The sequence below is a fragment of the Schistocerca piceifrons genome, chromosome 5 (assembly GCF_021461385.2).
Source record: "Schistocerca piceifrons isolate TAMUIC-IGC-003096 chromosome 5, iqSchPice1.1, whole genome shotgun sequence".
Lineage (NCBI taxonomy): Eukaryota > Metazoa > Arthropoda > Insecta > Orthoptera > Acrididae > Schistocerca > Schistocerca piceifrons.
In genome coordinates this window covers 340,413,707-340,428,617 of record NC_060142.1, presented here as the reverse complement: position 1 = coordinate 340,428,617, position 14,911 = coordinate 340,413,707, and the positions used below count along the sequence as shown (strand labels likewise).

Here is a 14,911-nt window from a genome sequence, read left to right as displayed (position 1 = left end):
AAAAACACTGGCAAGAACACTGCCCAGTAAAATGCCAAAGTTTCATGACAGCTGAGAAACCACCTGGCTTCAACCAGTCACGTAAATGGGCAACCCTAAACCGCATACGTACTGGCCACGGAATATGTGCTGACGTCCACTACAAGCGGGAAACGATACCAACACCAAATTGCGACTGCGGCGCTGAAAAACGAACAGTCCGACACATAGTGGAAGAATGCCCGTTTCGAGCCTACAATGTAACCTTCAACGATTTCCCCCTTGCAACAGAAGAGGCAACTGACTGTATTAAATGTCTTTATGTCAGTCTGTAACTAACCTATGTATAGAATACCTACGGATTGTGATGTAATCCATACGATAAATAAAATGCATCATGTTAATCTCACATTTTAATAATGTATTGGCGATATCTCTTACGAGATTGTAACTACATGTAACGAATTACTACTATCAAAGTGTAGCTAAATGAAATATCCAAAAGCAATTTATTATTGTCCATGTTCACATTTATATTTGCTGCAAACAAAACACGAGTAGTGACACGGTATACAAGTTATATGTTTCGCTATGAAACTTGTCCCCCCCATGAACCATGCACCTTGCCGTTGGTGGGGAGGCTTGCGTGCCTCAGCGATAGAGATGGCCGTACCGTAGGTGCAACCACAATGGAGGGGTATCTGTTGAGAGGCCAGACAAACGTGTGGTTCCTGAAGAGGGGCAGCAGCATTTTCAGTAGTTGCAGGAGCAACAGTCTGAATGATTGACTGATCTGGCCTTGTAACCCTAACCAAAACGGCCTTGCTGTGCTGGTACCGCGAACGGATGAAAGCAAGGGGAAACTACAGCCGTAATTTTTCCCGAGGGCATGCAGCTTTACTGTATGGTTAACTGATGATTGCGTCCTCTTCTGTAAAATATTCCGGAGGTAAAATAGTCCCCCATTCGGATCTCCGGGCGGGGACTACTCAAGAGGATGTCGTTATCAGGAGAAAGAAAACTGGCATTCTGCAGATCGGAGCGTGGAATGTCAGATCCCTTAATCGGGAAGGTAGGTTAGAAAACTTAGAAAGGGAAATGGATAGGTTAAAGTTAGATATAGTGGGAATTAGTGAAGTTCGGTGGCAGGAGGAACAAGCCTTTTGGTCATGTGAATACAGGGTTATAAATACAAAATCAAATAGGGGAAATGCAGGAGAAGGTTTAATAATGAATAAAAAAATTGGAGTGCGGGTAAGCTACTACAGGCAGCATAGTGAACACATTATTGTGGCCAAGATAGACACGAAGCCCACACAATCTACAATAGTACAAGTTTATATGCCAACTAGCTCTGCAGATGATGAAGAAATTGATGAAATGTATGATGAGATAAAAGAAATTATTCAGGTAGTGAAGCGAGACGAAAATTTAATACTCAAGGGTGACTGGAATTCGAGAGTAGGAAAAGGGAGAGAAGGAAACATAGTAGGTGAATATGAATTGGGTGAAATAAATGAAAGAGGAAGTTGTCTGGTAGAATTTTGCACAGAGCATAACTTAATCATAGTTAACACTTGGTTCAAGCATCATAAAAGAAGGTTGTACACATGGAAGAATCCTGGAAATACTAGAAGGTATCGGATGGATTATATAATGGTAAGAAAGAGATTTAGGAACCAGATATTAAATTGTAAGACATTTCAGGGCAGATGTGGACTCTGACCACAATCTATTGTTTATGAGCTGTAGATTTAAACTGAAGAAACTGCAAAAAGGTGGGAATTTAAGGAGATGGGATCTGGACAAACTGATTAAACCAGAGGTTGTACAGAGTTTCAGGGAGAGCATAAGGGAACAATTGTCACAAATGGGGGAAAAAAATACAGTAGAAGAAGAATGGGTAGCTTTGAGAGATGAAGTAGTGAAGGCAGCAGAGGATCAAGTTGGTAAAAAGACAAGGGCTAGTAGAAATCCTTGGGTAGCAGAAGAAATATTGAATTTAATTGATGAAAGGAGAAAATATAAAAATGCAGTAAATGAAGCAGGCAAAGAGGAATATACAAACGTCTCGAAAATGAGATCGACAGGAAGTTCAAAATGGCTAAGGAGGGATGGCTAGAGGACAAATGTAAGGATGTAGAGATTTATCTCACTAGGGGTAAGATAGATACTGCCTACAGGAAAATTAAAGAGACCTTTGGAGTAAAGAGAACCACTTGTATGAATATCAAGAGCTCAGATGGAAACCCAGTTCTAAGCAAAGAAGGGAAAGCAGAAAGGTGGAAGGAGTATATACAGAGTCTATACAAGGGCGACGTACTTGAGGACAATATTCTGGAACTGAAAGAGAATGTAGATGAAGACGAAATGGGAGATACAATGCTGCGTGAAGAGTTTGACAGAGCACTGAAAGACCTGAGTCGAAACAGGGCCCCGGGAATAGGCAACATTCCATTAGAAGTACTGACAGCCTTGGGAGAGCCAGTCCTGACAAAACTCTACCATCTGGTGAGCAAGATGTATGAGGCAGGCGAAATACCCTCAAACTTCAAGAAGAATATAATAATTCTAATCCCAAAGAAAGCAGGTGTTGACAGATGTGTAAATTACCGAACAATCAGTTTAATAAGCCACAGCTGCAAAATACTAACGCGAATTCTTTACAGACCAATGGAAAAACTAGTAGAAGCCAATCTTGGGGAAGATCAGTTTGGATTCCGCAGAAATGTTGGAACACGTGAGGCAATACTGACTCTACGACTTATCTTAGAAAATAGATTAAGGGAAGGCAAACCTACATTTCTAGCATTTGTAGACTTAGAGAAAGCTTTCGACAATGGTGACTGGAATACACTCTTTCAAATTCTAATGGTAGCAGTGGTAAAATACAGGGAGCGAAAGGCTATTTAGAATTTGTACAGAAACCAGATGGCAGTTATAAGAGTCGAGGGACATGAAAGAGAGGCAGCGGTTGGGAAGGGAGTGAGACGGGGTTGCAGCCTCTCCCCGATGTTATTCAATCTGTATGTTGAGCTAGCAGTAAAAGAAAAATTAGGAGTAGGTATTAAAATCCATGGAGAAGAAACAAAAACTTTGAAGTTTGCCGATGACGTTGTAATTCTGTCAGAGACGGCAAAGGACTTGGAAGAGCAGTTGAATGGAATGGACAGTGTCTTGAAAGGAGAATATAAGATGAACATCAACAAAAGCAAAACGAGGATAATGGAATGTAGTCGAATTAAGTCGGGTGATGCTGAGGGAATTAGATTAGGTAATGAGACACTCAAAGTAGTTAAGGAGTTCTGCTATTTGGGGAGCAAAATAACTGATGATGGTCGAAGTAGAGAGGATATAAAATGTAGACTGGCAATGGCAAGAAAAGCGTTTCTGAAGAATAGAAATTTGTTAACATGGAGTATAGATTTAAATGTCAAGAAGTCGTTTCTGAAAGTATTTGTATGGAGTGTAGCCATGTATGGAAGTGAAACATGGACGATAAATAGTTTGGACATGAGGAGAATAGAAGCTTTTGAAATGTGGTGCTACAGAAGAATGCTGAAGATTAGATGGGTAGATCACATAACTAACGAGGAGGTATTGAATAGAATTGGGGAGGAGTTTGTGGCACAACTTGACAAGAAGAAGGGACCGGTTGGTAGGACATGTTCTAAGGCATCAAGGGATCACAAATTTAGCCTTGTAGGGCAGTGTGGAAGGTAAAAATCGTAGAGGGAGACCAAGAGATGAATACACTAAGCAAATTCAGAAGGACGGAGGTTGCAGTAAGTACTGGGAGATGAAGAAGCTTGCACAGGATAGAGTAGCATGGAGAGTTGCATCAAACCAGTCTCAGGACTGAAGGCCACAACAACAATAACAAGAAACATGTTACAGATAGTTAATATGAACTAGAAATAGCAACGAACTTAAGATGGAAGCCTGAGCAAAGATGACGTGTATTTACTTCGAGATCCGATAGCGGCTGATAGCTTGTTTAGTTGGTCTTTCGCTCTGAGTCTATTTCCTAAAATAATGTTTGATTTTCAGTCGCTTTTATTTGCCAATATTTATTGGCACGACGCATTTCAGCGCTTTACCTGATGATGGCACCATATTGACAAAACATGCCAGTTATTATTGGTAAAATATTGTGAGTGAAATTGAAATATTATTTTGTAATGTTCCTTGAAAAGGTCACAGACTTCAACAGCTTACATACAACACAGAAAAAATTAAGTGAATCCTATGTGTTTGCAACGTTCACTGTACCACAGTAATATTACAGTTTACTGTAAAGGGTGTACTTATCTGCACACTTAACCGTCTTTGAAGCGTCACTGGAAAATATGTCTGTAATTTATCTGAGATCCTTCTGTGTGTTTAAATATCGAGACCCTCGTAAACCAAGCTGTGAGTTGGATGACAATGTACTATTTGTACTCACATATTTTGGAAGTTGCTCAAACATATCTTTTTTTTACATTTCTTAAAGGCTCGCAAATCCATGTCCTTGTACAGAGATTTAACTTCGTATTTCAGGTGATCATAAAAGGTTTCATTAGTAAATGGCTGATTTCGTAGATAACATGTCACTGTACCCAAAATAACGCTAACTAATGTCACAACATTGCTTGTAATTTATGTTACGACATCAGCTACAGACAGATCTTCGCTACCAGCATGTGAGCGGGGAGCCTAGCAACATGCAAAATAATGCCGCTGTAATCAAAACAAAGCTGACAGAATGGAGAAAAACAGCGGTGTCATAGTAGTGGGATAGATTTCCACTTGACATTGCACATTTCTGCACTTCCGCGGTCACCTATGCTACAGGGGAACGGCTAACGTCACAACATAGCTGGCCAGAGCGGCTATAAATGTTCCCCACTCAGCCGTAAGTAGTATATCTTCTTGGACTCCTAAGTCAAGTCCCACCAGTGACCTGACAGTCTTAACGTCAGCCAACAGCCCTTCAGCCTCACGACATCAACTAGGCGAAGCGGCTGGGCTAGGAGCCGCCAGACAAATTCCGGAGCTGGAGTTCGTGCTGCCAAATGAAGGACATTTCCTGGTTGACATCGTCTGACACTATGAGTTGTGGCCGAACACGTTGGAACGGTGACACTTTCGGCACCGGACATTTGCGGTTTTACCTCCTCCGAAGGGTTGAATACCCTAGTATCCTCGTCCTCCTCCCCCAACACCCGGCCCCAGGAATTCTCCTGAACGGTGTCCAGACGATTCAGGTTCTTTTTGTTCCGGAAGGACAACGCCACGCTGGTCAAAACACGAGTCTTTATGCTTACTATGCAGCCTAAGTTCCTAGTGAGACCATCAATATGGAAGTTATGACAATGCGCAAGGGTGTGTCTTCTGCTCGTTATACTGGTTACAGGTATTGTAAAGTGAAAGAATCTAAGTAAGTGGTGTTGCGTGGGTGTCCTCCACCAAGCATCGGATCACTGCAAGAATGGTATGCATTCGAAGAACAGAGAAGTGTTAAATGTATCAGGACAAATGTATGGACAACTTGATGATGCAACTCTGGAAGTGAAGAAGAGGAGGGCTCGAGAAGAAACTACTCAGTTATCCAAGACGTACGTGCGTGAATTAGGATACCTTCATAAAAAAGGTTATAAGTTTATTACTGTGATTCCTAATTCAGAACGTGTGAACAGGACCATACGTCATCAACGGATCAAGCAAAGAGGAATCAACAACAGCCCCAAGAACTCTTATAAAATTGATCATCATGAATATCACTTAAAAATAGGAGACAACAGTAGTTTTCTCTAGAACTCATTAGATTAGAGGAGAGAATAATCACTTTCAGTGGAATCAAAGGAAGAGAAAGCTTATAAACGTCTTCCCGTTTTGTTATGAATGGAACATTTAGGAGTTGCGACAAGCATAGACACCGATGCAGGAGGCCCGAGTAACGACTGAAATAATCTTTCTGCTGTAGTTAAATTGCTCCCTAGCAAGAAGAATGACATGTGCGTTCGCCTGTCTCGTTCGATTAAACAAGCAGTTCCTCATTTGTATCTTAGAGGAGTGAACGTCGATTTTGAGGCAGCTTGGATATCTACCCCTCAACGAAATAAATGGATGTCATTTCCATATGAAGAAAAGTTGTTGGAAAAGACTTCGGCATCTCGGTCTAAGTGAGGATTACAGCCAGAATTATAATTTAAGACTTCACGTCAACATGTGTAGCGCACTGTCATTTTTAAAACCGGAGGACGTAAGTAATGGAATGGTTCGTTGAGATTCCTGCACAAGCTCCTAATACTGAAAAGCTCTCTCAATTTCTATGACCACTTTGAGAACAACGGGATACAGAATGAGGGTATTGCCAGGGAAATGTGGAATTACTACCGAGAAAGGCACCGAATGAAGAATGCTGTTGAACTTGGCACAAGCAAATAAATAATATTATTGGAATTCCTCACCATGAAATGATCCATCTGGTGGAGTGTCTGAAGAATTAAGCAGAGATCATAAATTGCAAGCTCATGTAGTTGGAGATGAACGTTGATCGAGAGAAGAAATACTTGAACTGGACGACAGGATGGAGAGAATCGTAAAATATTGTGAAGAGACTGGCAACATTAGCTCCTACTTGAAAGCCAGTGCTTATTTTCAGAAACAGGACTAAAATACGTTGAAAAATGTTGTATTACAAAGCTGTAGAGGCCACTGAAACGTTGCAGATTTTGTAGTAAAAATACTGAGTATACAACTCAGCATTATCAGTGCTAATATTAAGCTGTAATTGCAGATAAAGTGTAGTGTAGTTCTTGCATAAAATGATGATGAAGGCTGTTAGCCTGATTTCAAACACACCAAAATGGTAAATGACCATACAGCTTTTTGACAGTCCAAAGCCTTTGCAGTGTTTGATGGAAATCAACCTCAATTAGTTGTAATGAAATTAAAGAGTGTTTCAGGCATTACAACGGTATTCTTAAATTGCTTAATGATGAAACTAGCTGATCGCAGATGGAGGCACTAGTATTTAATCAGTGAACAGTGGGATTTGGCTTGACGAAGGCAACATTAAATATCGATCAAATGACTTTCTTCTCACCAGAAATTGCAGTTACATCTAACGTTTCTCAACTGCAATTTCTTATTTAGTGACGACATTTTTCTTTCTGATTTCTACGTTGTCCAGCTACACAATATTAATGAACTTCTGGCCACAAAGGAGTTTAGATTTTATCAGTAAATTCACATGGAGTATGTCGGGCATTCTTTTTTTCAACCATTCACAAACCGATACCTTCTATCCTTAATTTTTTTTGGACTGTCAGTCATAGCATTAAAACAACCCCAAACGCAGGGTTCAAAATGATCAGCGAACATTCGCATTCCTTTTTCATCGTTCCTTTCCTGTTCCTCCAATAGTGATGGTCTGTTCCTATCACAATCAGTAAGTGTATAAACTAGCTACCGTAATGTACAGATGGAGGGAGGATGGGGTTATATTTATGCTTTGAGAACAAATTGCATATTGTCATAGTCGATGGCACTGCTTTCGTTTCCCGAAAGTTTTAAATATTTGGACTTACGAATATTCTAAAGAAGATGTAAATTTCGGTACAATGCAACGGTAACTCAAATTGTGCTGGTATTAGATGCAGCTGCTGCATCTAAAATCAATCTATGTAATGGGGCACCATCAATAATTATGTCAGTATTTTCATTTGGCAATATGATTTCAGGATGCCAGTATGTCGAAGAATGAGGAGGACTCATACATACTGACCGGGTAAGATACGGAGACGGCGGCTTGAAATCGGTCACGACGAGTACGAGGGAGGGCGTCCCTTGCCTGAGGGATAGCTGCCCAAACTGCCTGGCGAAGCGGGGAAGCCGCAAATGTCCTCCAAACCCTGCCCACCGCAAATGTCCGCGATCGCTGTTGTCCTGCATTCCTGTGAGGCACTACAAGGATTCTGGGTTAAGTGCAGGGCATTTGTACTGCTGGCTGGCTGCCTGGAGCTCCAACTTAAGTTCTCAGGCTGCTCGGGCCTTCCTTGCGTTTGCAAGGCCATTTTATTTGCTGCTGGTCTTCTGCTGTGGCAACAACCCAAAGTCAGAGCGTACACTCGGACAACAGCAAGACTGTGAATGCTGCCGGCCTGTTTGCTGTCTCAGTGACAACACTCGCCACCGAGATGCAGACATCGACCTCATGTATGAGGAAGATGCTGAATAGAGGATGTTATTACTTAATGACCATCCTCGACTTCGCCTGCCTCGCGCTATTGGAAGATCCAAGCATATACAGTAGTTCCCGTGCACGCCATTCAGGGCTGACGCAACCGTCCTGGCTAGTAACAACCACTATGTGAAATGGCCCAACGGACTGTTTCAAGTCTTTCAGTTGTAACAACTTCAGATATTTGCATATCCCTGAACCGACGGTACCTGGTGTTTTCAGGCAATGACCCATACAAGTACTAATTGGTCCGGACGTCGCCTATTTCCCGTGGCTAGGAAAGACCCTGGATGCCCAAATTTGCAAAACCTTTGGCAATCCGGACATTAGGAATGACTCGTACCATCAACCATATTACAAGTGGAATCATCATTTCAGACGCCGCAACCTTTATAATGACCGCTCGAAAGTTTTGCTTTGAAAAAACGAATACTGGTGGAAGTTATGTGTCCGGGAGTGAGTCATAGACATGTCCTGAAACTATTTTTAAAGGACAGACAATTTTTCTTAACGGTGACCACTCCATGTTAACAGAAACAGATGTAAAGTAGGTCTAAAGAGACGTTTTACATTGTTACCAGACCGTTACCGGTGTACACACTAGGGCAATAAATAAATAAATAAGTAAAATAAAAAATACATTAAAAAATGAAATATCCGAATGAGACGGAAGTCGGGAATCGAACTCGGGTCCCACATGTCAGTCAGCTGCACTCATCACTCAGCTGCGGAGGGGAACTAAGTATCTGAATGAGTCTGACCCATTTTCTTCATCCCTGTAGGATCTCCAAAGCAGTTTCTGCCTGCGTCAGACAAAGCCAGACCACCTCTCAAACCAAAGAGAGCTCCATGGAGAACAGAACCAGGAAACAGAATGGTGAAAGCACATTCGAACAAGGACGAAGTCGTGGTTTCGAATCCACAAAGACTCCTCACTGGCTGAAGGACAAACATACCTGTAAAACATCTGAAATGTCGTAGTGTGAAGCATAGAAATTGCTCAAAAGAGTTATTAAGATCAGTCATTGCTGACCATAGCAGAAGCAACCTAAATATAGCAACGTCATGATTTGAGAAAAACAATATGTAGTAAGCAAGCAAAAAATGAAACTGCAGTCGAATATGCAACTTTTGCACTAGCAAATGAAGCTAGACATAAGGTACTGATGTTTGCTTCCGTACAAACCTCGGTTTTTCCTGTCATGTCTTGGTAGACCTTACGCTGTATATACAGTAGAACGTTTAGCAGTCAATGCTAAATGCTACAATTCAAAACTTGTCCAATATTTTTTCTTCCTTCCAGGGATTCCCATTAAAGTTCGGGAGAATTTCCGTAATATTCCCTTGTTGCTCGAATCTACGAGTAACAAATCTATCAGAACGTCTATGAATGCTTCGATGTCTTTCTACGAAGAAGTGGTTCCCAACCATTTCTACTTGATGCCCCTTACCGTAACCCCAGAATGTCTCAACCCCAATATGTTTACTAATTTTATTTGTCTATTTTTTCTGTTTGGAAATATTTTATTTGACAATAATGTTCAATCCACACTTTACTAAAACAGGGCTATCAAATACAGACTAATACAAAATTATAGTGTTTAAACACACTTGATAATCGAAATAGGAATATTTTCATGTCTTACTTAAATGCCTAATGGTTTTGTTTTTACTTGAACAGCCGGCCATGGTGGCCGAGCGGTTCTAGGCGCTACAGTCTGGAACCGCGCGACTGCTACAATCGCAGGTTCGAATCCTGCCTCGGGCATGGATGTGTGTGATGTCCTTAGGTTAGTTAGGTTTAAGTAGTTCTAAGTTCTAGGGGACTGATGACCTCAGATGTTAAGTCCAATAGTGCTCAGAGCCATTAGAACCATTCACTTGAACAACACTTTTCACTTCTAACATTATTTTATGTGATGAAAGTCATGAGAAAATTCAGAATATCGATGAGATGGTTGAAACTGCTTTTATTTAATGAGCTCCTGGATGTTTGGTTTCAAACCAATTATAGTGCATCTACAGTCAATCTACACGCTCAGACCACTGCGGTATTTCCTTTTCGTGATGGCCAGTGTAGAGCACCCCGTCTCACATTGGTGTGTAAATGAGAATCGTTCGAGGACCTTCAAGGCTTCCTTTACCACTCCTGGATAAATATGAAGGAAAGAGACCCAAAATTCTTCCAACGCCAATTGTTGTCACTATTCTTCAGTGCTCGAATCACATTTCAGTTCAATTCCATCCTCTAATTTCATCAGTCATCCAAAATTTGAACTGTCTCTCTTCGGAAGAGAGTTGTAACTCTCCTACCAGCCGTTCCAGTTGTTCACTGCTGATAAGTCTTCACTCATTTACATCGCACTTTTGCCTATCTAGAAGCTCATGAAATCGAGAAAATGAGATAAAGTTAGAAGTATCTAGGTGATGCTTCCACAGCCGTTTTTGTTCCAAGAAGACCCTTTTATGGCATCACTGGCATTCATTATTGTCGTGTTTCTACACTGAAGTTTCAAATTCAGATTATTCGTGATTCCAAAGAAGCCTGTAGATTATTCTACGGAAAAAATGATGCTGTTATCAGCTGGTGAATGATGAATCTCAGCTTTCCCTTGAAACAAAAGAAGTTCCACTTTTGATTTCCATTCATACACCCTGCTAAGCACACTATCACTCAAAAGTCACGACACGTGTGCATGAAAGATCAAAGACTGGTGTTGAGCCTTGAGATCACTGTACAAGTCTCGAGAGAAAGGAGTATTCACAGCACTTGACTTCATTTTACCAAGAGCACTGACAGCCATTGTCAGTACAGGTTTCAGTTGCTCTGGTAAGGTTTTAGAAACTACGGGCTTTTATGTAGATTATAGACTGAGAGCTGCTATGTTAAGATACCTTTTCTTCGTCACTAATTAGGAAGCCAGAACGTGAACCTAACGTAGTTGGTGCACCACCAGTACTAATTCCCATAACTCTGCTCCAAGACAGTGTTTTCGACTAAAAATTCATAAAACCAGAAAATACATCAGAACCCATTGACGTTGTTTCCAAGTTTTTAGAAAGCAATAAACTTCTATTTTCTTCTCATCCACCAATCAGCAGTATATAAATTGTTGAGCTATATCAGTAGATTCGTCACTCAGCAAGGCACAAAATGGAGGTATTTTCAGCTTTTTAACTAGTTGTTCTTTCGCATTCAGGGCCATTTATTCGATCCTACATTGTACACTGTTGTTTGAAAGAGGTATCGTGTCCATTTTTCGCCGTCTATATTCTCCAAACATAATTGTAGTGACTTTAAGAATGGAGAGGTTTGATTAAAACCAATGATATGAGGTTTTCTATTTTTTTCTGATAAGAGAAGAGTTTTATATAATACTTCAATAACTTTTTAACTTTCCTGCTAAAAGAAGCCCGTAAAGTCTACTTTCACGCCAATTAAACAACGTCTTTTCTAACAAAAAACTCTTCGTCTATTTTACAAAGCCGAATGAGCCGTTATTATATGAAATTCCAGATGCTCAGGCCGCAGTGAGTCGTTATCGAGGACATTATAACACACAGCACATTGTGGGTCTTGGACAATGTCCTTTTCAATAAATGTGAGTTCATACTTAACATTCATCATACAACCTTATTTTAGCAGACATTTCACTCAATGTACAAAACCAATAAAAATACTATTTACCTCTACAGAAAACAATAGGCACAATACTGAATTAATAATACCGAGTGTATGCAACTGAAGAAGGTATGGAGCCAGCAATAACTTGGTTATGCATGAGTAAACGCTGATGATGCTAGCTCTACAAAAACGCACTCGCTAACTGTAACAAGAACATATGATTTTTTACTTCCCCCCCCCCGTCAGCCCCGCATTATATATCTGCCCCCACCCCCCTTCCAGGTGGGTGCACCCGAGTTTGGGAACCACTACTTCAAACCGACTTGGTGTGGTTCCCAAATACTTGAGCAGCACTCACGAATAGGTGAGAGCAAGTGTGCTGTGCGCAGTATGCTTTAAAGTTAAGCTACTCTTACATAGAATTATGCCTATAAATCGAAATAGACTATTCGCTTCACCTACAACCGACCATACTTGCTCCTAAAATTTCAAACCACCTTGCAATGTTACGCCAAGATATTTAATAGGCTGACTGTGTCTAGAAGCACACCAATAATATTCTAAAAAGGAACATTATAGGATCGTTTTTCCTATTCATCTACTTGAACTTACATTTTTACACATTTAGAGCAAGCTGCTCATCACACCAAATGGAAATTCAATTCAAGCCATCCTGTATCCTCCAGCAATCACTCAACGACGACACTTCTCTGCAGACTACAGGGTCATCGTCAAACAGTCGCAGATTCCTGTTCAACCTATCCGTCAGATTATTTATGTATGCGAAGAAAGTGGTCCTGTCATACTTCCCGGGTGCACTCCTGATAACACGCTAGTTCCTGATTAACACTCACCATCCAGGACAAAGTACTTCGTTTCATTTTTTAAAAAAACTCTTGGAGCCACATGCCGTAGGCATTTAATTTTCCCGCTGCATTCCATTACCATCTTTTCACTTGGAACTTTATCCTTCGAGAGAGATAAACGCAATTTAGGTTGTGGTCCAATGACAAAGAGTACCCTCTATAAAAGAGAGTTCGCATTCCATCCGGACCTGTCGTTTAACCCTGGCTGAACCACAATTTTATTGGGGTAGGGGAAAACACAATGAGACTTCAAAGATCCACTCTAGGACGCCAGGTGTAGATGTGAGGGAGTTACATGTTGTTCGAACAGATAGTGTGATCATAATATGAGGTGATTAGACGTGGTCGCACGGGAACTTGACGACGAGTGTGTCTACCCTCGTGTGACCACAGAGTTGAACATGTGGCCGCTGTCACACCCGAATGCTTCGTACATTTCGCTCTTGCACGAGTCGACCAGCCGGCCTAACAGAGACCCATAAAGTTCCCTTTTAAAACGCTGTCTCATAGCAGTACGCCACATTTTCGTGTCATTCATTCACAGGACTCTGTTCATAGCCGTTTTATATTCTCCGGGATCTGGTAATAACACTAAACTTGGACAAGCCTAGTGTACTCCGAAAGCCATTCTACCTGTCATAGCTGGCGATCAAATGGCAGTAGTCTTTTCGAAGCAGTGTGAATGATTTTTTTTAAGGCGAAATTCTAAATTTCAGCCTTACTTACTCTGTCTTCTCTTGCCTCACCAGACTGAGCAATAAGTGACTGAATATAAGCTTCGACACGCTTACCGATTTTATGTCTACTAGCCGTGTAATGTGCCGTGAGCAGAGATACATGGTGGAACGATGTGAAATGCCAACCACATCATTGGATTGTTCTACATGGTATGGCTGCTCAGCGACAGTCGTTATCCAGCACAAGTATGCTGATTCGTTTACCACACTGTGGCCTGTCTAGCCGCTGTTGCAATCCTCGAGAGGCGACGGCAGGACTTGACAACAATATATTTCAAACCGTGGTAGTGGAATTAAGCTGTCGAGGTATTCTCCGAATGAACGTACTCACGATACCACTTTGACAAGTGATACTAAAAATTTCAGTGCTTGTACGACCTCACAGACGGAATTTCTCGCACGTTGGGCCACCACGATCTCACCGCCACCAAACCAAATGTGTCGACATCGCGTGTCCGGCCTTTCCTACTTGTAACATCCACTTTCATTATAAAGTCTGTCAGCATTACAGGCACGTGGCAGACTGAAGTATTCTATCTGGCATATGGCACTTCTAATTCAATTATTCGTGAGTATACAAATAACTGTCGTTCCACTCTCGGATATTGTATGTTTCTGTCGTTAATACTACGCTAATGTAGCATGATTCTGCCGAGAACTTTTTCTTATAGTTGAGGTGATGCAAAATTAGTGTAGTTAAGTCACCGATGAGAAAACAAAAGACATCCGAAGAAGGATTTCTTAGGCTTGTATTTGGTCAGGGTGTTGTCCACACTCATTTACTGCCACACATTCACGCTAACAGTGCTTGTGAGTGACATATTTTGCTGCAAGTAACAACTTTGCACCAATCATCTGTAAGTAAAGACTTCAAACCTAATAAATTTAACGCTTTTGGCTAAAATATGGCGTTTAACGTGTGCAAGTGCAGGGAGTTTCATTGGTGACTGAGTACAGTGTAACGAACAAGATTACATCAATATTTAAATCATTTGCCGACTAATAATTATAAGTATTGGAAGTAGTATGCCAACGGCCTTACCGCAGTGGTAACACAGGTTCCCGTCAGATCACCGAAGTTAAGCGGTGTCGGGCTGGGCTAGCACTTGAATGGGTGACCATCCGATCTGCCGAGCGCTGTTGGCAAGCGTGGTGCACATTGAGAATTTGCGGCTCCGGTCTCGGAAACTGACATACGGCCGGGAGAGCATTGCGCTGACCACATGCCCCTCCATATCCGCATCCAGTGACGCCTATGGGCTGAGGATGAGGCGGCGGCCGGTCGGTACCGTTAGGCGTTCATGGCCTGTTCGGGAGGATCTTAGTTTTAGGTTTTTTTTTTGGGAGTAGTACGCTTTATGTTGGTTAGTACTTCTAAGTATATGAGGCAAGAGCAAGAGATTAATGCTTCTTTCCCGCTGGCGAGCACATCAGGTATTGAAATTAGAACATGAGGACGGATAATAGTTTGTAC

At 41.4% G+C, this 14,911-nt stretch overlaps 1 pseudogene; it reads left to right on the top strand.

Annotated features, from left to right (window-relative positions):
• Window positions 1-14,465: 14,465 nt before the first annotated feature.
• LOC124799643 lies at window positions 14,466-14,583 on the top strand (annotated as a pseudogene).
• Window positions 14,584-14,911: the final 328 nt, after the last annotated feature.